Source organism: Heterodontus francisci, chromosome 11 (genome assembly GCF_036365525.1).
Source record: "Heterodontus francisci isolate sHetFra1 chromosome 11, sHetFra1.hap1, whole genome shotgun sequence".
Taxonomy (NCBI): domain Eukaryota; kingdom Metazoa; phylum Chordata; class Chondrichthyes; order Heterodontiformes; family Heterodontidae; genus Heterodontus; species Heterodontus francisci.
This window is the reverse complement of record NC_090381.1, coordinates 41967451-41991140: the sequence shown is the minus strand read 5'-3', so window position 1 is coordinate 41991140 and position 23690 is coordinate 41967451. Positions and strand designations below refer to the sequence as shown.

The 23690-nt window shown below is 43.4% G+C and overlaps 1 protein-coding gene across 1 annotated transcript in view; it reads right to left on the bottom strand.

Annotated features, from left to right (window-relative positions):
- Positions 1-23690, bottom strand: part of LOC137375209 (SH2/SH3 adapter protein NCK1-like) — a 234462-nt gene that overhangs the window by 132884 nt on the left and 77888 nt on the right. Inside the window, exon 2 of the mRNA XM_068042019.1 lies at positions 3206-3254. The gene's annotated coding sequence lies outside the window, so the exon portion shown is untranslated. The remainder of the gene's footprint in view (positions 1-3205; positions 3255-23690) is intronic.

Below are 23690 nucleotides of genomic sequence, written 5' to 3'. Positions count from 1 at the left end.
CTTCCCTAAAAGGATATTAGCGATCCAGATGGGTTTTTATAACAACCAACATTCGTTTCATGGTCATCATTAGGCTAGCTTTTTAATTCCAGATTTATTAATTGAATTCAAATTTCACCATCTGTCATGGTGGGATTCAAAACCATGTCCCCAGGGCACTAGCCTGGGCCTCTGGATTACTGGTCCAGAGACATTACCACTACGCCACCACCTTCCCCACAGGAGGCAACACGGGGCTCTCGCCAAAGTTTTAGCAAGCAGTCGAGACCCCAGTCACTAAGATAAAATCACTCCCATTATGTCAGATAACCAAATGCTTGATCAAGCAGCAAGGTTTTATGTAGTGTCTTAAAGGAGGAAAGCGAGGTGGAGAGACAGAGAGGTAGAGGGAGGGTATTCCAAAGCTTGGTGCTTAGGTAACTGAAAGCAGGGCCACCAATGGTAAAGTGATTAAAATCAGGGATACACAAGAGTCCAGAGTTAGAGGAGCGCAGATATCTTGGAGGGTTGTAGGGCTGGAGGAGATTACAGAGCTAGGGAGGGACAAAGTCATGGAGTGATTTGAAAACAAGGATGAGAATGCTAAAATCAAGGTATTGCTTTACGAGGAGCCAGTTTTTTTAATATATTTGTTCATTGGATGTGGGCATCACTGGCTAGGCCAGCATTTATTGCCCATCCCGAATTGCCCTTGAGAAGGTGGTGGTGAGCTGCAATGTACATCAGTGAGCACAGGGATGGTAAGGGAACCAGATGATGCGAGTTAAGACACAAGCAGCAGAGTTTTGGACGGCCCCAAATTTACAGAGAGTAGAATATGGGAGAATAGCCAGCAGTGCATTGGAATAGTCAAGCAAGTCCAGAGATAACAAAAGCATGAATGAGGGTTTCAGCAGCAGATGAGCTGAGAGGGGCAAAGTCAGGCGATGTTACGGAGGTGGAAATAGGCTGTCTTAGCAATGGCATGAATATGAGATCGGAACATCATCTCGGGCTGAAATGCGGCAGATGAATTTCAACATAGCTAAAGGTGAGGTCAACCATTTGAGACCTAAGGAAGGACAGATCCCAGTACTTTTTAAAGTGGTGAAAAGCAAGGAACTGTGGAAGTCCCAAAAAATTAGGGTCAATGTACAGATCACCAAAATATGATGATCAGGTACAAAAAAAAATCAAAAAGTCGAATGAAATGTTAGCCATTATATTTAGAGGGCTGGATATACAAAGGGGAGGGAAGTTTGGCGACAACTATGCAAACCCTGATTGGACCACATCTGAAATAGTGTGCGCTATTCTGGACATTACTCCTGAGAAAAGATATATTAGCCTGGGAAGGAATGCATTGTAGATATTTATCTGGCATTTGAGATTGCCACTGCTGATCTGTCATCTTGGTTGCTAACTTTTCTGCTCAGTTAATTTACGTTAGATCCCTTTATAGCTCACTGAACTTTGTCTTCTTCAAGTCCAACATGAGGATCAATGTCCATCACAAAGAGTGGCTCAGTAGCACCACTACTGAGCGAGCTGGCCGAGTCCTAAAGGACATGGCTGCTAGACTGTGGAAAATTGCCCAGGTATGTCCTGTACACAAAAAGCAGGACAAATCCAACCCGGCCAACTACCGCCCCATTAGCCTACTCTCAATCATCAGTAAAGTGATGGAAGGTGTCATCAACAGTGCCATCAAGCAGCACTTGCTTAGCAACAACCTGCTCAGTGACGCTCAGTTTGGGTTCCACCAGGGCCACTCAGCTCCTGACCTCATTACAGCCTTGGTTCAAACATAGACAAAAGAGCTGAACTCAGGAGGTGAAGTGAGAGTGACTGCCCTTGACATCAAGGCAGCATCTGACCGAGTATGGCATCAAGGAGCCCTAGCAAAACTGAGGTCAATGGGAATCAGGGGGAAAACCCTACGCTGGCTGGAGTCATACCTAGTGCAAAGGAAGATGGTTGTGGTTGTTGGAGGTCAATCATCTGAGCTCCAGGCCATCACTGTAGGAGTTCCTCAGGGTAGTGTCCTAGGCCAAACCATCTTCAGCTGCTTCATCAATGACCATCCTTCAATCACAAGGTCAGAAGTGGGGATGTTCGCTGATGATTGCTCAATGTTCAGCACCATTCGTGACTCCTCAGATACTGAAGCAGTCTGTGTAGAAATGCAGTAAGACCTGGACAATATCCAGGCTTGGGCTAATAAGTGGCAAGTAACATTCGCGCCACACAAGTGCCAGGCAATGACCATCTCCAACAAGAGAGAATCTAACCATCTCCCCTCGACATTACCATCGCTGAATCCCCCACTATCAACATCCTAGGGGCTACCATTGACCAGAAACTGAACTGGAGTAGCCATATAAATACCGTGGCTACAAGAGCAGGTCAGAGGCTTGGAATCCTGAGGCGATGAACTCACCTCGTGACTCCCCAAAGCCTGTCCACCATCTACAAGGCACAAGTCAGGAGTGTGATGGAATACTGTCCACTTGCCTGGATGGGTGCAGCTACAACAACATTCAAGACGCTCAACACCATCCGGGACAAAGCAGCCCGCTTGATTGGCACCCCATCTACAAACATTCACTCCCTCCACCACTGACGCACAGTGGCAGCAGTGTGTACCTTCTACAAGATGCACTGCAGCAATGCACCAAGGCTCCTTAGACAGCACCTTCCAAACCCACGACCTCTACCACCTCGAAGGACAAGAGCAGAAAATGCCTGGGAACACCACCACCTGCAAGTTCCCATCCAAGTCACACACCATCCTGACCTGGAACTATATCGCCGTTCCTTCACTGTCGCTGGGTCAAAATCCTGGAACTCACTTCCTAACAGCACTGTGGGTGTACCTACCCCACATGGACTGCAGCGGTTCAAGAAGGCAGCTCACCACCACCTTCTCAAGGGCAATTAGGGGATGGGCAATAAATGCTGGCCTGGCCAGCGACGCCCACATCCCATGAATGAATTTTTAAAAAAAATCAAAGATCGCTTTGTACATGATAGCCAAAGTAATAAACCCATTTGATCCAAAAGAAACTTATCTGATTAAATGAAACACATTGATTCTTTAAATCCATTATTACATTACGAATAAAATTATACAACTAGGTCAACTCACATTGATGGGTAATCAACAGAATCAACTGAAAATAGTTACTACTGCTTATTCTGGCCAGTGAACAAATGAAAATTCTACCTGTGCCACATCAAAACAGCCAGCCTCAGAATATCCTGTCCACGGTGAGCTGAAATAAAAAAAAGATGCATTTAAATACAATGCATTATTTGTTCCTCATCCCGACATTACTTTTTCCTCTAAGAGCAAACAACAGAAGAATATTGGTTACGTTTTCTAATCTAGCGGCAGTGTTTTTTTAGGGGAGGCGGTGGCCTAGTGGTATTATCACTGGACTAGTAACCCAGAGACCCAGGGTATTTCTCTGGGGACATGGGTTCGAATCCCACCACGGCAGAAGGTGAAATTTGAATTGAATTAATAAATCTGGAATTAAAAGCTAGTCTAATGATGGCCATGAAACCATTGTCGATTGTTGTAAAAACCCATCTGGTTCACTAATGTCCTTTAGGGAAGAAAATCTGCTGTCTTTACCTGGTCTGGCCTACATGTGACTCCAGACCCAAAGCAATGTGGTTAACTCTTACATACCCTCTGAAATGGCCTAGCAAGCCACTCAGTTGTACCTAACCGCTATGAAGTCAGTGAAAAGGAATGAAACCAGACGGACCACCCGGCATTGACTTAGGCACCGGAAACGACAATGGAAAACCCAGCCCTGTCGACCCTGCAAAGTCCTCCTTACTAACATCTGGAGGCTTGTGCCAAAGTTGGGAGAGCTGTCCCACAGACTAGTCAAGCGACAGCCTGAAATAGTCATACTCACGGAATCATACCTTACAGACAATGTCCCAGACACTGCAATCACTATCCCTGGGTATGCCCTGTCCCACCGGCAGGACAGACCCAGCAGAAGTGGCAGGACAGTGGTCTACAGTAGGGAGGGAGTTGCCCTGGGAGTCCGCAACAGCAACTCCGGACCGCATGAAGTCTCATGGCATCAGGTCAAACATGGACAAGGTAACCTCCTACTGATTACCACCTACCGCTCCCCCTCAGCTGATGAGTCAGTACTCCTCCATGTTGAACACCACTTGGAGGAAGCACTCAGGGTGGCATGGGCACAAAATGTACTCTGGGTGGGGGACTTCAAAGTCCATCACCAAGAGTGGCTAAGTAGCACCACTACTGACCGAGCACTAAAGGACATAGTTCCTAGACTGGGTCTGCGGCAGGTGGTGGGGGAACCAACACGAGGGAAAAACATACTTGACCTTGTCCTCACTAATCTGCCTGCCGCAGATGCATCTGTCCATGGCTGTATTGGTAGGAGTGACCACCGCACAGTCCTTGTGGAGACAAAGTCCCGTCTTCACATTGAGGATACCGTCCATTGTGCTGTGTGGCACTATCACCGTTCTAAATGGGATAGGTTTTGAACAGATCTAGCAATGCAAAACTAGGCATCCATGAGGTGCTGTGGGCCATCAGCAGCAGCAGAATTGTACTCAACCACAAGCTGTAACCTGATGGCCCGGCAGATCCCCCGCTCTACCATTACCATCAAGCCAGGAGACCAACCCTGGTTCAATGAAGAGTGCAGGAGGGCATGCCAGGAGCAGCACCAGGCTCAAAATGAGGTGTCAACCTGGTGAAGCTACAACCCAGGACTACTTGCGTGCCAAATTGCATAAGCAGCATGCAACAGACAGAGCTAAGCGATCCCATAACCAATGGATCAGATCTAAGCTCTGCAGTCCTGCCACATCCAGCCGAGAATGGTGGTGGACAATTAAACAACTAACTGGAGGAGGTGGCTCCACAAATATCCCCATCCTCAATGATGGGAGAGCCCAGCACATCAGTACGAAAGATAAGGCAGAAGCATTTGCAACAATCTTCAGCCAGAAGTGCCGAGTTGATGATCCATCTCGGCCTCCTCCTGAAGTCCCCAGCATCATAAATGCCAGTCTTCAGCCAATTCGATTCACTCCACGTGACATCCAGAAACGACTGAAGGCACTGGATACTGCAAAAGCTAGGGGTCCTGACAATATTCCGGCAATAGTACTGAAGACCTGTGTTCCAGAACTTGCTGCTCCCCTTGCCAAACTGTTCCAGTATAGCTACAACACTGGCATCTACCCGGCAATGTGGAAAATTGCCCAGGTCTGTCCTGTACACAAAAAGCAGGACAAGTCCAGCCTGGCCAATTACCGCCCCATCAGTCTACTCTCAATCATCAGCAAAGTTTTGGAAGGTGTCATCAACAGTACCATCAAGCAGCACTTGCTTAGCAATAACCTGCTCAGTGATCCCCAGTTTGGGTTCCGAAAGGGCCACTCAGCACCTGACTTCATTACAGCCTTGGTTCAAACACTGACAAAAGAGCTGAACTCAAGAGGTGAGGTGAGATTGACTGCCCTTGACATCAAGGCAGCATCTGTCTGAGTATGGCATTAAGGAGCCCTAGAAAAACTGACGTTTTCAGGGGGAAAACTCTCCACTGGTTGGAGTCATACCGCACGTAAAGAAAGGTGGTTGTTGGAGGTCAATCCTCTCAGCTCCAGGATATCGCTGCAGGAGTTCCTCAAGGTAGCGTCCTAGGGCCAACCATCTTCAGCTGTTTCATCAATTCCGTCAAACATAAGGTCAGAAGTGGGGATGTTCTCTGATGATTGCACGATGTTCAGCACCATTCGTGACTCCTCAGATACCGAAGCAGTCAGTGTAGAAATGCAGCAACACCTGGACAATATCCAGGCTTGGGCTGATAAGTGGCAAGTAACATTTGCACCACACAAGTGCCAGGCAACGACCATCTCCAACAAGAGAGAATCTAACCATCTGCCCTTGACATTGTGGCATTACCATTGCTGAATCCCCCACTATCAACATCCTAGGGGCTACCATTGACCAGAAACTGAACTGGAGTAGCCATATAAATACCGTGGCTACAAGAGCAGGTCAGAGGCTAGGAATCCTGCGGCGAGTAACTCACCCCCTGACTCCCCAAAGCCTGTCCACCATCTACAAGGCGCAAGTCAGGAGTGTGATGGAATACTCTCCACTTGCCTGGATGGGTGCAGCTCCAACAACAATCAAGAAGCTCAACACCATCCAGGACAAAGCAGCCCGCTTGATTGGCACACCATCCACAAACATTCACTCCCTCCACCACTGACGCACAGTGGCAGCAGTGTGTACCATCTACAAGATGCACTGTAGCAACGCACCAAGGCTCCTTAGACAGCACCTTCCAAACCCACAACACTACCACCTCGAAGGACAAGAGCAGCAGATGCAATGGGAACACCACCACCTGCAAGTTCCCATCCAAGTCACACACCATCCTGACTTAGAACTATATCGCCGTTCCTTTACTGTCGCTGGGTCAAAATCCTGGAACTCCCTTCCTAACAGCACTGTGGGTGTACCTACCTCACATGGACTGCAGCGATTCAAGGCAGCTCACCACCACCTTCTCAAGGGCAATTAGGGATGGGCAATAAATGCTGGCATAGCCAGTGATGCCCACATCCCATGAATGAACAAACAAAAACTGGCAGCTTGAGCATATGGTTTTCTTGTCTCATTTTCATTCATTCATTTCTAAGCATTTCCTCATTCAATAATCACATGCTGAGAAGGAAGATTACAGCACCCTGGAAAAGGACTACTGCATGCAATGTCCACCTAGACATTAGCACCTTTAAATGAAGTTTGAGAAGCGCATTGCAAAAAATTGAAGTTCCTGAGAAACAGATCAACCGTACAAAAATAAAACAAATATTGATAGAGCAGGTATTAAATGTTTAAACAAGTATGAAATGCTTAAACATACTGACTGCCATTTTAAATATTTCAGTAACCACAGTGGACATATGAAAATGACATGCCTGTTCCATACTAATTGCTTCACAGGAGGAGCTAAAACAATGGGGTAACAAGAACTGCACCTAGTCACAAAAGAATCAAATAAAGCAATAAGCAGCAAATGACGCTGGAAAGACACAGATAATACTTGAAAATTTGGATTGCGAGTGTTAAAACTGGAAGGTAACTTGGCTCTGGCTATTTGTTAAGAATGTGGTTAGAAAGAAGTATGTAGTTAGAAAGACCATTCAACACAACCAGCTCTCAATGTGCACTTTGTTTTCTCATGGGCTGTATACCAACTATTTAATTCCTTGATGAAACCTCCTTTAAAAATGTCTGCTTGTCGAGTTAAATTCAAGCAAAAGTTCAGAACAACCAAATCCTCCATCTAGATTGGTTGCCTTTTCTAGCATGATACATTTCAATGCTTTCTACCATTCAAGAACCATCATATAATACAAAGCATTCTTGCACTTGCCCCTTAAAAAGCAAATGATTCCCTTCAGCCTACCCTCTTGAACTGCTGACTTTATGCTCAGCACCAATCTTCTAAATAGCTACATTATTTAGATGCATTATTTTATATCAGGAATTCAACGCCTTTTAATAAAAGTTGGTACTATAATTTTTAATATGGTTACTCTTGCATGTTTTAAGGGCTCAGCATACCAGATGAACTTCTTAATCTGGGAGTCATCTCATTTTCCCCCTTACCATATGCATGAAAGGAAGGAGAAATGGAGATAAGAAAAAAATTCTTTTAACCTTAAATTTTGCTTGAGGCTCAGCAATTTTGGAGTTTTCCTGACTGGTTTGATACTCACATTTCAAAGTTAAATGGCCTGTTTATAATTAATTTTTTGAAAATAAAAAATCTTGAGAAAATGTGTGTTTTGTGTAGCATCTATCTTTTGTTCAATGAAAGCAAGTTCAGTTTGAAACTCTCAACTTGCAGCTTAAATCTCAAATTACCCACCCTTGTTTCTCTTTAATGTAACAATGTTCTTTTGAAGATGGGATACAGAAAATGGGACAGAATATTTTAAAATGTGGATTCAATGGTATTTACAAAAGTTGAATATAATTTCAGGCAATGCAGGTCAGTATCTAATAAAGTGAAGCATTAAATATCCACAATATGGGTGTGACATCACTAATCTTCAGTCGGGCAAGATCCAAACCATCTACAAATGTACACAATACCAGAAACAAGTAGCAGGCACAAAATTAATGTTTCTGGCAATTAACATGTGTATTTCTTGCATTTCATTTGTCAAAGTTCAAAGTATCATGTTCACATTTTCCAGAACTAGTGGCAATTAGTTCATTTGTCTCCAAAATTCGAAACATTTGGATCATTTTTTTTTAAAGTATTGGTTGCAAATTTGTTTTTAAATGGTTAAGTTAATCAACAAACCTCTTGGGGTTAATCATTTCCCAGTTTCACTTGACTTATGGGATCCAGTATACTGTGCTTCCAACAAGCTTTCCATTTTTTTTCAGCTATTGATGGAAGAATTAGAACATCTGGAACAGACTGGGTACTTAATGCAAGGGAATGCATTTCTCCCAATAGCAACTACATTTCAGTTTGAAACAGCTTCCTCCCACCCTGAATCAATTTCCTGTCATTGTATGGTTAAGGGAGATTGTTGCAAGCCAATATAGTTCATCTTTAATTGAACCCAAACATTTATTCAACAATGTGTAATAAGGGATGAAGCTGAGATACTGTTTACACACAACACTACATTGAAGAAACTCTAAAATATACAAGTAACAGCACTGATTGGCTACAGTAATGCTCAATTGACAAAACAGGTCACCATTCCACTGACTGTTTCTTGCTAGCACGTCTTCCTTTATCCGTCAATGACAAATCTCCTACAACACACAGAGCACATTTCCAGCCCTCTGCTCTTTCACACCCAAACGTCAAAAACCTCAGTAGCATCAAATACCAAGCACATCATGAAGTGATGTCCATAGGAATGAAGGCTCTCTCAACCTCTATGCATCACTCACTACCCACATTCCCCAAACCCTCAATCTCCAGCATCCAGTCCTGTAATAAAAAATGCAAGTTCACTTACAAGTGCATTTGGAGAATCCCAACTGCCTATTCTTTACCCCTTCATCCACCACAACACATCACTGCAGCTGTTGATTTGTTCAGTCACTCTCCCACTTCCACCTTTGTTTATTTTATTTAGAGATACAGCACTGAAACAGGCACTTCGGCCCACCGAGTCTGTGCCGACCATCAACCACCCATTTATACTAATCCAACATTAATCCCATATTCCTACCCCATCCTCACCTTCCCTCAATTCCCCTACCACCTACCTATACTCGGGGCAATTTCTAATGGCTAATTTACCTATCAACCTGCAAGTCTTTGGCTGTGGGAGGAAACCGGAGCACCCGGCGAAAACACCCGGTCAGAGGGAGAACTTGCAAACTCCGCACAGGCAGTACCCAGAATTGAACTCAGGTTGGTGGAGCTGTGAGGCTGTGGTGCTAACCACTGCGCCGCCCACTTGAATGCTCTTGTCTTTCATTATCCCATGAAGCACGTTCCTCCCAATACTCCTCATTCTTACTCTCTCAAATCTAACAGACACGATCTTGTGTATAAGAGGCTTAGCCATGTATTATGAAATTTGGCTGGACAACATCAAACTCTAATGGGCCTCATTCTCCTCTGCCAAGAATATTTACTAGTCTAAAGTCACACTACAAAGATATCCAGAGCTTCTTTTCTAAACTACAAACCTCTCCTTATGCCTCCTCGCACCCACCACCCCCATCCCCATTGTCTGCTCCACCCTCACCTCTAGCAAGATCAAGGAGCTCACAGATTTCTTCATGAGACAAGGGAGACAATCCATTCAACTGCCTCAGCTGCTCCCTTCATCATTGGTCACCAAGCCAATACTTCTGCCGCCAGAGGATACCAGGCCTGTGAAACTATACTACTCCAAGTTCTCTCTCACTACCTCCATGCCCTTGGAGTTCAACTCATCCACAATTCCCACCTCCTGCTCAGCTGACCTCATTTCCACGTTGTTGCTGGTCATCCTTCCTGGCTCCTGTAGTAATTGCCATTGTAAATCATTCATTTTCTCAGGCACATACATCCCTCTCCGTTTCAAAAGTACATTAATGCTCTTTTTAAAAACCACAATCGTCTCTCGTCTCTGCAAACTATTGCCCAACTCAACTTTCTTTTCCTCTCCAAGATCTTTGAATGTGTTGTCGTTTCCTAAACCCAAACCCAACTCTGACAATTGCCAATTTGAATTCCTCCATCATTTTCTACTCCTCTCACAGATTTATTTTCATCACACTAATGTCATGAGGTTCTCTAAAGGCATGTTTTGTCCCAATAAACTGCACACTGTCAGGATTGCTAAGACCATCAGCCTGGGAGATAGAATGAATACTAACTTGCCCAGTTGCTAATCTCAGCAAGTCAGTTCAACAGTTGGCTTGCATTCAGTTGTGAGAGGCTCGTACTTCAGGAATTCTCAACACTGTCTTGCAAGATTCAAGAGCAGCCATAATTGGATTCCAGAAATTGAGTGCCCTGTACATGCATTTGGATTAGACTGGAATTGGCTATTTGCTTACAATGTGAATCAACAGCTTGTTTTAACTCAAGATGCAAAAAAGTTAAGATCTCAAAAACAAACAAACAGAAGAAACAAAAGTTGAATGCAAACCAGATTCTTCTCCACCTCAGTCTGCAGCTTTCCACTGCATTCAATAACACTGTTTTCACAAAAACATCATCTTTACTAGGAGCAATCCAACTGCTTTCTCCATATTTACCCCTCTGAAATGTCTAGTGGAAGGATTAGTATAGGAAAACAGCACAACTTACATAGCTGGAAATGCAATGGAAGTTAGAAATCTGTTTAAATGTGTTAATTTTCTCACAACAATTAAAAAGGGATGATTTCACCAGCAGTGAAGTGAACACTACTTATCTGGTTAAGAATCCTTTAAAACATCTGCAAAGAATAATACTTGCATTTACATAGTGTTCATGTCTCAAAATATTTTCAAGTGTTTTACAGAATGAACTGCATTTTGTTTTTCATGTGTAGTTAACTACATTCTGTGCCTGCAACATCACACAACCAAACACAGTACGAGTGTCAAATCCATTTAATAAAAAAACGTTATTGCTTTAGCAAGAAATGTTAGGCCAATCCATCGGAAGAGCTCCCTGTTCTTTAAAGAGCCGTGAGAGCTTTTGATGTCGATCCACACCACGGGGATCACAACCTTCATTCCAAGTTTCAGCTGAAGGACAACACGCGCAATAATGCACTGCTTCCTCAACAAGGCACAGGAGTGACAGCCAACATGATGTGCTCAAGTCCTGGAGCTTCTTACCAACTGAATCAAATGGACACTATTCTTGATTCAATATACCTTTGCAGTAAAATTTAATTGAGCACATTACAAATTGCAATCTAGGTTACGGAGAACTTTCATCTCACAGCACCAACCAAAAGGTGCAGCTTTTCAAGGTTCTTCCAGAAGCTGCTGTATCAAGATTGTGTAAGTAGCCATCTTTAGTGGCTCTGACTCTGTTCATGACAGGTGATCTATGCACTCAGTTGACAGGTACAAGCCAGCAATGCTATTCCACTCCCCCGCACCTCAACCCCCACCAAATATAAAAACTAGCATACATGGAACCTCCTCCATCTGCAAATTAAAAAGCACAACTTTAATATGTCCATACATACAGACATTATGAGTACGCATAACTTAGCTGCTGCAAATTGTGGGAGGCGGTGGCGTAGTGGTAATGTCACTGGACTAGATACCCAGAGGCCCAGGCTAGTGCCCTGGGGATGATTAAAAAAATGCTGGAAATACCCAAAACCTTGAGGAAAGGTCACTGACCTGAAACGTTAACTCTGCTTCTCTCTCCAAAGACATTGCCAAACCCTGCTGAGTATTTCCAGCACTTTTGTTTTTATTTCAGATTTCCAGCATCTGCAGTATTTTGCTTTTATTTTAGTGCCCTGGGGACATGGGTTCGAATCTCATCAAGGCAGATGGTGAAATTTAAATTCAATAAATAAAAACCTGGAATTTTTTTTTAAAAAGCTAGTCTAATTGTGACCACGAAACTATTGTACATTGTTGTAAAAACCCATCGGAATCACTAATATCCTTCAGGAAATCTGCTGTCCTTACCTGGTCTGGCCTACAGGTGATTCCAGACCCACAGCAACGTGCTTGACTCTTAAAAATGCTCTCTGAAATGGCCTAGAAAGCCGTTCAGTTCAAGGCAATTAGAGATGGGCAATAAATGCCAGCCTAGCCAGCGATGCCCATATCCCACAAGCGTATATAAAAAAAAACGGAGGCTGTGGAATCTGCCCTGTAACATAATTCAGCTATGACTATTATGGAATAGTTTCAAGAAGGATAGCATTTGCTAAAGTCAAACTTAATGATGGCTGATTGGATCAGGGCTGATATAAAATGAAGCATTAATTAAGTTACATGGAGAGATACAGCACCGAAACAGGCCCTTCGGCCCACCAAGTCTGCGCCGACCATCAACCACCCATTTATACTAATCCTACACTAATCCAATTTTCCCTCTCACATCTCCACCTTCCCTCAATTCTCCTACCACCTACCTACACTAGGGGCAATTTTTTTACAATGGCCAATTTACCCATCAACCTGCAAGTCTTTGACATGTGGGAGGAAACCGAGCACCCAGAGGAAACCCACACGGTCACAGGGAGAACTTGCAAACTCCGCACAGGCAGCACCCAGAACCGAACCCAGGTTGCTGGAGCTGTGAGGCTACAGTACTAGCCACTGCGCCGCCCTATGGAGTGCCTTTCAGCAATGTAAGTTTACAGCCATTGCACAGGACATACAACACTGAAATCAGCGTATTCTTCTTCATTTTTCCAAATTAGCAACAAAATCCTACTCCCATCTTGGTCCCTAAAGGAAACAATGCAGGGATGGGTGGCTACTCTCTGAAAATCACTTGTCCTAAAATGTCACAGCTTCACTCACTCATTCATATTTTCCCAAGAAAATCCTATATTGCCCCTGCCCCTCAATCTGCAATTCATTCATATCTGCAGACAACATTCTCAATCTGAGAAAGGAAGAATAAAGGAATGGAAAAAAAAATTCCCTCAAGTTAAGCCAGTATGGTTTTTGAAACTGGTCAACCTCATAATCATGCTTCAAGGGTATCTTTTTTTTTAAATGTTGAATTTCTTAACAGCACATACCATTTTCAGTAAAACAATTACTGAATTATCAACCATGTACTCGGCTGTCAGGGGAACAGAGTAAAGCTTTTCTGCTTTCATATTTTAACACAAGAACAAGAAATCAAAAAGATAAAGTAGTTAAATTATCTTAATGCACCATCTGCAGATTGAAGCTTGGGCTCCCTTGGTAACAACCGTCCAAAGGTCAATAAGGCATGGCTTGCTGAAACTGCCAATAGCCTACTGAAAAAAAAAGCCTCCATAGATACTTGAAGTCCACATACGCTTTAGGTTTTAAAAAACATTTCAGAAGTAAGGTCTCACCAACAGAACAAATCAAATTATCTTTCCATAAATTCAGAAAAAAAATTCCACTGGGATACTTAACAGGAATTTGCAAACAATATTATTGAAAAATTACTGCATTTGAATTCCATAAAGTGGAACATGGCTGCAATGTTTTAACAAAAAATTTGACAGTATGGAATTGGCACAGTTTGTAGGAGGGCTCCCGACAATCAACAAAAAGGGTGGAGTTTCCAGTTTCTATTTCCTAACTGTGATGTTGAAACAATTCAACTCAATTCAACTCTACTTTTTCTTTATGGTCCTATACCAGTCACAACTGCTGTACGATTATAGTTGTGAGGAATGTTAATAACGCAGCACAGGAAAACTTGAAAGGCTTTGAAAAAGATGACCAATATCATTATTCGGTACCAGTTTCAAGCATTCCTTTGGTTGTGTACGATGCAAATCAATTGCAAAGTACAACTGAGACCGGTCTTGTTGAAGATGCTGAGATTTCTGCGCTGTGAGCTTGTGGCAGTTAATAATTGGTTTCAGAATGTCAAGCTAATTTCATACGAATATGAAAATCATATTCCGAAAGTACTGGTGCAGAAAATGTCACTGAAACACCAGTCACATTGCAACTGTCACAACCTCATGCATAAGATTCAACATATGCAATGCCATTTCAGTGGAACATAGATTACTAAATCAAGGGAGGACAGAGTGGCAGCCAAGAGTTTTTATGGCCAACACCTCAGGAGTCACATTTGAAATGTTAACACATCTTTATTCAAGGAAAAGTGTCCAGTTTGAAAAATATTTTGCCCTAAGGTATAATGGATATGCAGTTTGATGACTGCACAAGGATTTTAGATGAATCAGGTGCACTTGTAAACTCCAAAATTGTTGTGCACTAACTATGCTCTCCCCACCACAGCACCTCCACCTATGTCTCTAGTCACTCAACGGGATGAGCTTAAACATGTTGGGAGAGATAATTGATTTGTCAGGCTTTCACTATGTATAATATACAGTGTTCCATCAGCACAAGACTGGCATCATACAACAAGACCAGTGAAAACAAAAGATATTAAAATTATTGCATTACCGTTGAAACTTTCTACTGATAAAGAACATTTTTTTTTACTCTGCATCAACATTTACAGCTTCAAAAATAAGCAGGTACAAGTGCTTAATAAGTGCCACAATCACTGTCTTGATATCAAAAGATCTAATGGTTTACTAGAATAGAAGAATTTTAGAAGTTCCATGTTAACTTCTTATTAGGTTTCTTTAAAAAATAATCTTGCTAAATCAATTTTTTTCTAACAAGCAAATCTGGAATTGAAAAAAAAATCAATGCTTCGTGACTATGAATTGGCATTAGCAGGCCTGATATATTGTACTTTGGAATATATTTTGCACAATAAAGGAATTAGATAAATGCAAGTTCTTTATGTGAGGATACGGGTCAATAATCCATTCAATAAGAATATGACCTTCACCCCTGCCTCACTCCATTAATGTTAACATAGCTAATGTTTTCAAAGGGAACTGAAGTCATTCTTTCAGCAACTTAAAAATAGGTTTTGCATTATTAAGATTTACCCTTAAAATTCCCATGTGAACATCTCAATTACATTACACACTGGAAAGCAATTAAAACAACATGTTTTAGCAGGAAAAATCTCAGAGGACCCGCACCAACTGATTAGAATAAAGTTCTATACTTGAAATTTATTTCATATTTTCAAATCACATTTAGTGTTCAAATCATTGGGTTACACTTTTCGAACACAGTATTTCTTTCTTACACTTCAGAATCATATTAAAAAATGTATTGCAACTGAGGAGAAACATTAAGTCAAAATTAAGATGCATGGACAAACATGGGAATGGAAATATCAAAAAATCTGCTGGAGAGATCAGCCAACATGGATGCCATCACAACCCGATGTCAAAAGGTTAAAATTTTCCGTAAATCTTTAATTCTTCGCTTTATTTAGAAGAAAGGGAATCTATTCATTACAATCTGCAATTTTATTCTCACTGTAGTGCCTTGTTTGAGGCAATGTGAAATCTAAAGATTTATGTAAATTACATTGATTGCAGCTGTTGTGCAATATACACACTATGGACACAGTGCTATCATTTCAATTTATTTCATATTTTCAAATCTACTGTAACAGATTTGAACATCTGATGGTATGAATAGAGGTACTTTAGGAGTGACTTGCTTGAGGGTCAATCACAGAAGTATAGAAAATAATCCCAAGTGTTTTTTGTTCTCTGTTTCTTTCCCCGGCCCCCAACCATTCGCCCTGCAATTATTTTTATCTTTCTCTCCTGGATCCAATCTACAACATCCCAGTGCTGACAGGATCTGAAATGAGGGCCAGACATGCATGGAGAAGTGGGCTGGCCAAGGAGCAGAGGGGCCGCTTTTGGGCCCCACGCCTAATTTCAATTACAACTGCCAATAGTAAAAAATAAAGACCACTGTGATTTTTAAACTTCAACACACCAAGGGCAAAATTTTATCTTGGCGACAGGGGTCTCCACGGCCGGCTAAAGCAAGAGTCCCGTATCACCTCCTCTGGGGAAAGCCCACCGGATTACGTGCCAATTAAGCACTTAAGTGAACGGCATTGGGCCTTTCCCAGGACTAAGGATTCCTGCTGAGTGCTGCTGGCCAATCAGAGGCCAGCTTTTTTTTCCCCCAAAATATACTTTATTCATAAAAATCTGCAAAAAAAAATACATTACAAACAGTTCAAAACAGCACCAGGTTGACATTTCAGAAAGTGCAAAGGAAATCAGTTTTCTTCAATACAGGAGTGAGTTGCCTCACAACCCTTCCATTCCATTTTACATGCCATATACATTTTACAGCAAAACCATATTTGGTGAGTACAGCCTGAGGTGTTTTCCAAGCATCCAGCCCCTCAGTTCACTATGACGGGAGGACTTTACACAGTGGTCTCTCCCTATTGAGCCTTTCCAGCGGCTGCCCCAAGCTTCAGTGCAACCCTCAGCACGTAATCCTGGACCTTGGAATGTGTCAGTTCGCAACACTCGGTCATGGACAACTCTTTGCGCTGGAAGACCAGCAAGTTTCGAGCAGATCAAAGAGCGTCTTTCACCGAATTGATGGTCCTCCAGCAGCAGTTGATGTTTATCTCGGTGTGCGTCCCTGGGTACAGCCCTTAGAGCACAGACTCCTGTGTTACAGAGCTGCTTGGGATGAACCTCAACAAAAACTAGTGCATCTCCTTCCACACCTGCTTTGCAAAGGCACATTCCAGAAGAGGTGGGCAACTGTCTCTTCCCCACCACAGCCACCTCAGGGGCGGTGTGCGGAGGTGGTGAGATTCCGGGCGTGCAGGAAGGATCTGATGGAGAGGGCCCTTTACACCACCAGCCAAGCTACATCTTGGTGCTTGTTTGAAAGTTCTGGTGATGAGGCATTCTGCCAAATGACTTTGGCAGTCTGCTCAGGGAACCATGCGACAGGATCCACCATCTCCTTATCCCTTCGGGCCCTGAGGACATTCCGTGCAGACCACTGCCTGATGGTTTGGTGGTCAAAAGTGCTTTTCTGCACAAACTTTTCCACGAAATGTAGAACATAGAACAGTACAGCACAGTACAGGCCCTTCGGCCCACAATGTTGTGCCGAACCTTTAACCTACTCTAAGATCAAACTACCTACATACCCTTCATACTACTATCATCCATGTGCCTATCCAAGAGTCGCTTAAATGTCCCTAATGTATCTGCTTCCACTACCACTGCTGGCAGTGCATTCCACGCACCCACCACTCTCTGTGCACCTCTGACATCTCACCTAAACCTTCCTCCAATCACCTTAAAATTATGCCCCCTGGTGATAGCCCTTTCCGCCCTGGGAAAAAGTCTCTGGCTATCCACTCTATCTATGCCTCTCATCATCTTGTACCCCTCTATCAAGTCACCTCTCATCCTTCTTCACTCCAATGAGAAAAGCCCTAGCTCCCTCAACCTTTCTTTGTAAGACATGCCCTCCAGTCCAGGCAGCATCCTGGTAATTCTCCTCTGCACCCTCTCTAAAGCTTCCACATCCTTCCTATAATGAGGCGACCAGAACTGAACACAATATTCCAAGTGTGGTCCAACCACGGCTTTATAGAGCTGCAGCATAACCTCGCGGCTCTTAAACTCAATCTCCATGTTAATGAAAGCCAACACACCATACGCCTTCTTAACAACCCTATCAACTTGGGTGGCAACTTTGAGCGATCTATGGACATGGACCCCAAGATCCCTCTGTTCCTCCACACTGCCAAGAATCCTGTCTTTAAGCCTGTATTCTGCATTCAAATTTGACCTTCCAAAATGAATCACTTCACACTTTTCCAGGTTGAACTCCATCTGCCACTTCTCAGCCCAGCTCTGCATCCTGTCAATGTCCCATTGCAACCTACAACAGCCTTCCACACTATCCACAACTCCAACAACCTTCGTGTCATCGGCAAACTTGCTAACCCAGCCTTCCACTTCCTCATCCAAGTCATTTATAAAAATCACAAAGAGCAGAGGTCCCAGAACAGATCCCTGCGGAACACCACTGGTCACCGAGCTCCAGGCTGAATACTTTCCATCTACTACCACCCTCTGTCTTCTATGGGCCAGCCAATTCTGTATCCAGACAGCCAACTTTCCCTGTATCCCATGCCTCCTTACTTTCTGAATGAGCCTATCATGGGGAACCTTATCAAACGCCTTGCTAAAATCCATATACACCACATCCACTGCTCTTCCTTCATCAACGTGTTTTGTCACATCTTCAAAGAATTCAATAAGGCTTGTGAGGCATGACCTGCCCCTCACAAAGCCATGCTGACTGTCTCTAATCAAACTATGCTTTTCCAAATAATCATAAATCCTGTTTCTCAGAATCCTCTCCAATAATCTGCCCACTACCGACATAAGACTAACTGGTCTATAATTCCCAGGGCTATCCCTATTCCCTTTCTTGAACAAGGGGATAACATTTGCCACCCTCCAATCATCTGGTACTACTCCAGTGGACAGTGAGGACGCAAAGATCATTGCCAAAGGCGCGGCAATCTCTTCCCTCGCTTCCCGTAATATCCTTGAGTATATCCCGTCTGGCCCTAGGGACTTATCTGTCCTCATGTCTTTCAAAATTTCCAGCACATCCTCCCTCTTAACATCAACCTGTTCGAGCATATCAGCCTGTTTCACGCTGTCCTTACAAATGACCAGGTCCCTCTCACTAGTGAATACTGAAGCAAAGTATTCATTTAGGACCTCCCCTACCTCCTCCAACTCCAGGCACAAGTTCCCTCCACTATCCCTGATCGGCCCTACCCTCACTCTGGCCATCCTCTTGTTCCTCACATAAGTGTAGAACGCCTTGGGATTTTCCTTAATCCTACCCGCCAAGACTTTTTCATGTCCCCTTCTAGCTCTCCTAAGTCCATTCTTCAGTTCCTTCCTGGCTACCTTGTAACCCTCTAGAGCCCTGTCTGATCCTTGCTTCCTCAACCTTAAGTAAGCTTCCTTCTTCCACTTGACTAGCTGTTCCACATCTCTTGTCATCCAAGGTTCCTTCACCCTACCATCCCTTCCTTGCCTCATCGGGACAAACCTATCCAACAGTCGCAGCAAGTGCTCCCTAAACAACCTCCACATTTCTGTCGTGCATTTCTCTGAGAACATCTGTTCCCAATTTATGCTCCCCAGTTCCTGCCTAATAGCATCGTAATTTCCCCTCCCCCAATTAAATATTTTCCCATCCCGTCTGCTCCTGTCCCTCTCCATGACTATAGTAAAGGTCAGGGAGTTGTGATCACTATCACCGAAATGCTCTCCCACTGAGAGATCTGCCACCTGGCCTGGTTCGTTGCCAAGCACCAAATCCAACATAGCCTCCCCTCTAGTCGGCCTATCTACATATTGAGTCAGGAAACCTTCCTGGACACACCTGACAAAAACTGCTCCATCCAAACTATTTGCACTAAGGAGGTTCCAATCAATATTAGGGAAGTTGAAGTCACCCATGACAACAACCCTGTTACTTCTGCACCTTTCCAAAATCTGCCTCCCAATCTGTTCCTCCGAGTCTCTGTTGCTATTGGGGGGTCTATAGAAAAGTCCCAATAAAGTGACTGCTCCTTTCCTGTTTCTGACTTCCACCCATAATGACTCAGTAGACAAACCCTCCCCGACGTCCTCCCTTTCTGCAGCTGTGATACTAGGTGGTGTGGCACGATGCAACTGGATGGAGCGTTCCACGGGAATGTAGCCAGACCCATCCTTCGCAACACCGGGGATAGATAGAACCTCAGCAGGTAGTGACACTTGGTGTTTGCATACTTGGGGTTCTACACACAGCTTGATGTAGCCGCACACCAAGGTGGTCATCAGGAGGAGGGCAATGTTGGGTATGTTTTTCCCGCCTTTATCCAGAGGTTTAAGCATAGTCTCCCTCCGGACCCGGTCCATTTTGCATCTCCAGATAAAGCGGAAAACGGTTTGGGTGACTGTCATGGCACAGGAGTGGGGTATGGGCACAGTGGCGCAGTGGCTAGCACCGCAGCCTCACAGCTCAAGCGACCCAGGTTCGGTTCTGGGTACTGCCTGTGCGGAGTTTGCAAGTTCTCCCTGTGACCGCGTGGGTTTCCTCCGGGTGCTCTGGTTTCCTCCCACATGCCAAAGACTTGCCAGTTGATAGGTAAATTGGCCATTGTAAAAAAAAATTACCCCTAGTGTAGGTAGGTGGTAGGAGAATTGAGGGAAGGTGGGGATGTGAGAGGGAAAAATGGGATTAATACAGGATTGGTATAAATGGGTGGTTGATGATCGGCATGGACTCGGTGGGCCGAAGGGCCTGTTTTCGGTGCTGTATCTCTCTATGACTCTATGACTTGTGTCACATACAGCAACCACGTAATCACCTTGCACCTGATGACCAGGTTTTTACCCACAATGGAGAGAAAACGTGATCCCACATGTTCAGTTTATGGTGTACCCTGGCTACTCGCTCCAGAGGCTAACAGCTCTTTTAACTGAGCAGTGCCACCGTGGAGACAGCGGCTGCTGCTGGTACTGAACTCACCACAGGCAATGGAACCAGGCCACAGCTAAGTCAGGGCGGGAGGGGTTTTGTGGGGTGGGGGTTGCAGGGGTGTGCTGTAGGGAGTATCAGCAGCAAGGGCAGAGGTGTAACTCTCATCAGGATTCCCACCCCCCGCTTTCCCAATGCAGGGTCCCTCGATCAGGGACTAAGTGCCTTGTAACAAGGGACCACCCCCCAGAAATGACAAGCAACCAGCATGGGTTTACTTGGTGTGCTCCCCGTGCATTGGCAAGCCCACCCGCTGCTGGGCCAATACTGGCAATGGGATGAGGCCCTTAACTGGGCATTAATTTCCCACTTAAGGGTGTCAATTGGTGGCGGGGCAGGAAGACCATCCATGGGCCTTTCCATCCTGGAATTAATTTGGGTGGAAGCAGGAAGAGGGCAGGATTCCCCCACCACCATCCCGCCTGATTAAACTGCTCTCTCCACTTCCAAACCTGACGCGGGGGTAAAGCATAAAATTCCCCCTCCCCAAAAATATTTTTCACACAACACAAATTATTACAAACTACTCTAACAATACATCAGCAGTAAAAATATTTTACACCAACCTACAAGCTTGCCATATTGCACTTAACACACCGACGTCCCCACAGCCAACCCCCCACCCCCAAAGTTTGGATGCTCTGCTCCTTAATGTGCACTCTTGGACTGGAATATTTAAATATGGCTTGATCAATGATTCTGGAAACTAAGATAAACTAGAAACCAAGGATTTGTTTTAAATGAGAGGAAACATTTACAACACTGAAATCATTTTGAGAGAGAACTTCATATCGTACTGAAGTCAACCTCCAAGCAGGAAATGTAACATACCCTTCATGGGAATAAGTGTTCTATAAATACATTCTTCCTAAAGTTTACATTTACAGTAACAGGACATGACACAGTTTGATACACAAACTATTCTGGTAACATCTATTTTGTACAATGAAAGCCACAAGCATGCGACCAGTCCAATAAGGCTTGTGGAACAGTTGACGTCTGTGCAGGAAGAAGCATTCAGCCTGAAAGCATAATGCCTGAATGTACAATATCATATATACAAACAGATAGTTATTATGTTACAACTGTTACAACATTTAAAAATACTCAACCCACTGTAAAGCGCTTTGGGACGTCCTGAATTTGTGAAATGCAAATTTGTTCTTTCTTCCTTTTTACAAAATTGCCAGTGTGTTGCACCCCCTCCTCCTGTACCCCCAACCCCACCCCCCACCTCCCCAAGTCAATGAATCTAAGTTTTTTTTTAAAGTGACCAAGTTAAACAAAACATTTTAAAAGCTTGCTCCACAGAGCCCACAAGCTGAAGTCTGCAACTCCATTGTTGCAGCTGATTCAGCAAATCACAATGGCAAACGTTGACAAATGCACCACGAAAACAATAACCAGAAGTATAGTTTGTGGACAGGAAGTGCTTGCCGTATGCAAGTTTAATGTGTAGTCTTTCTTCAGCATAAAACAAAGAAAGAGCACCATTGCACCTCACTAGCTCATTCAGGCTTCCCAGCTAATGATGGAATGGGCTGAAGTTCAATGAATTTATTTATATTCATAATGCAACCCCCTCATTAAATTTCACATCTGTAAAATATTTTGATAGTCTTAAGGAAGCCTCCCAATATACATAGTAATGTAGTAAAGTAGTATGTAGTAATACATACTTAACAATTTCACAAAATAAATTGTTGTGTGTGGTTTTACGTCACAACCCATAAAAGACTATAGAGCTTTATGGCTTTTTGTCGCCTTGTCACCAATGGGCAAACACCATGTCAAGACAAGCTGTGATCTCTTGCGATTACTGTCAGTTTCCAGGACAAGCAGCAACGTCTTGCAACCTTTGGCATTCACAGTACAACTTATTACAAAAATCCAGACTTGTGTAGCTGTCAGCTCAATTATGGCTTAGAAAAAATGGCCTAGGGAGATGATTTTGCGATGTGTGTCTAGGATAATTCAATTGTCCAGAGCATACTAGCTTTCAAGCAATTTTTTTTTTAAACTCAGAATATCAAAATATATACAGCTCACTCAAATCCATATAACTGAAGCTTTACCCTTTCCTTCCATGAGAGATCTGTTTCATAATCATTGCTGATATATTTAAAACCTTTGCCCATCTGGAATGATTCCAAGTTTTTACATGCAACATATGGACAGAAATGTATTTCAAATGTGGGCAACAGCAAGCATACTGCAAAACTAACACTGCAACTAAAAAATAAATTATCACATTTCTGGAGATTTTCACAGCTTTATTTACATGCAATGGCACAGAAGCTAGCCAAGTCCCCATTGGAAGGTCAAGTAGCAAGGTATGGTTTTAAAATAAAAAGCTCTCAAATAACAATGTAGTTAAATTTAAAGGGAAGCTTTTCACAAATATTTGAGAACACCAATACAATGGAGAAAGCCATGGGCAAATGTGCTTTTTCAATTATGGTATTGCTACACATTTTGGGAATTCAGGTTATTAGCAAGAAAAAGATGATAATTAATTTAAAAAAAAATAATGGTTTTAATCTGTCAACCTCCAATTTGTTTGGCAATATCCACCATTCAAGAAAATTTAGTAGCCTAGTGTTAAATCCAGTAAGCGTATTACTGCAAGCAGAGTGAATACTGACATTCAAGGGTAGAGTAAAGAAATTAGAATTAGAATTAGAACATTACAGCGCAGTAGAGGCCCTTCAGCCCTCGATGTTGCGCCGACCTGTGAAACCATCTGACCGACACTATCCCATTTTCATCCATATGTCTATCCAATGACCACTTAAATGCCCTTAAAGTTGGCGAGTCTACTACTGTTGCAGGCAGGGCATTCCACGCCCCTACTACTCTCTGAGTAAAGAAACTACCTCTAACATCTGTCCTATATCTATCACCCCTCAACTTAAAGCTATGTCCCCTCGTGTTTGCCATCACCATCCGAGGAAAAAGACTCTCACTATCCACCCTATCTAACCCTCTGATTATCTTATATGTCTCTATTAAGTCACCTATCCTCCTC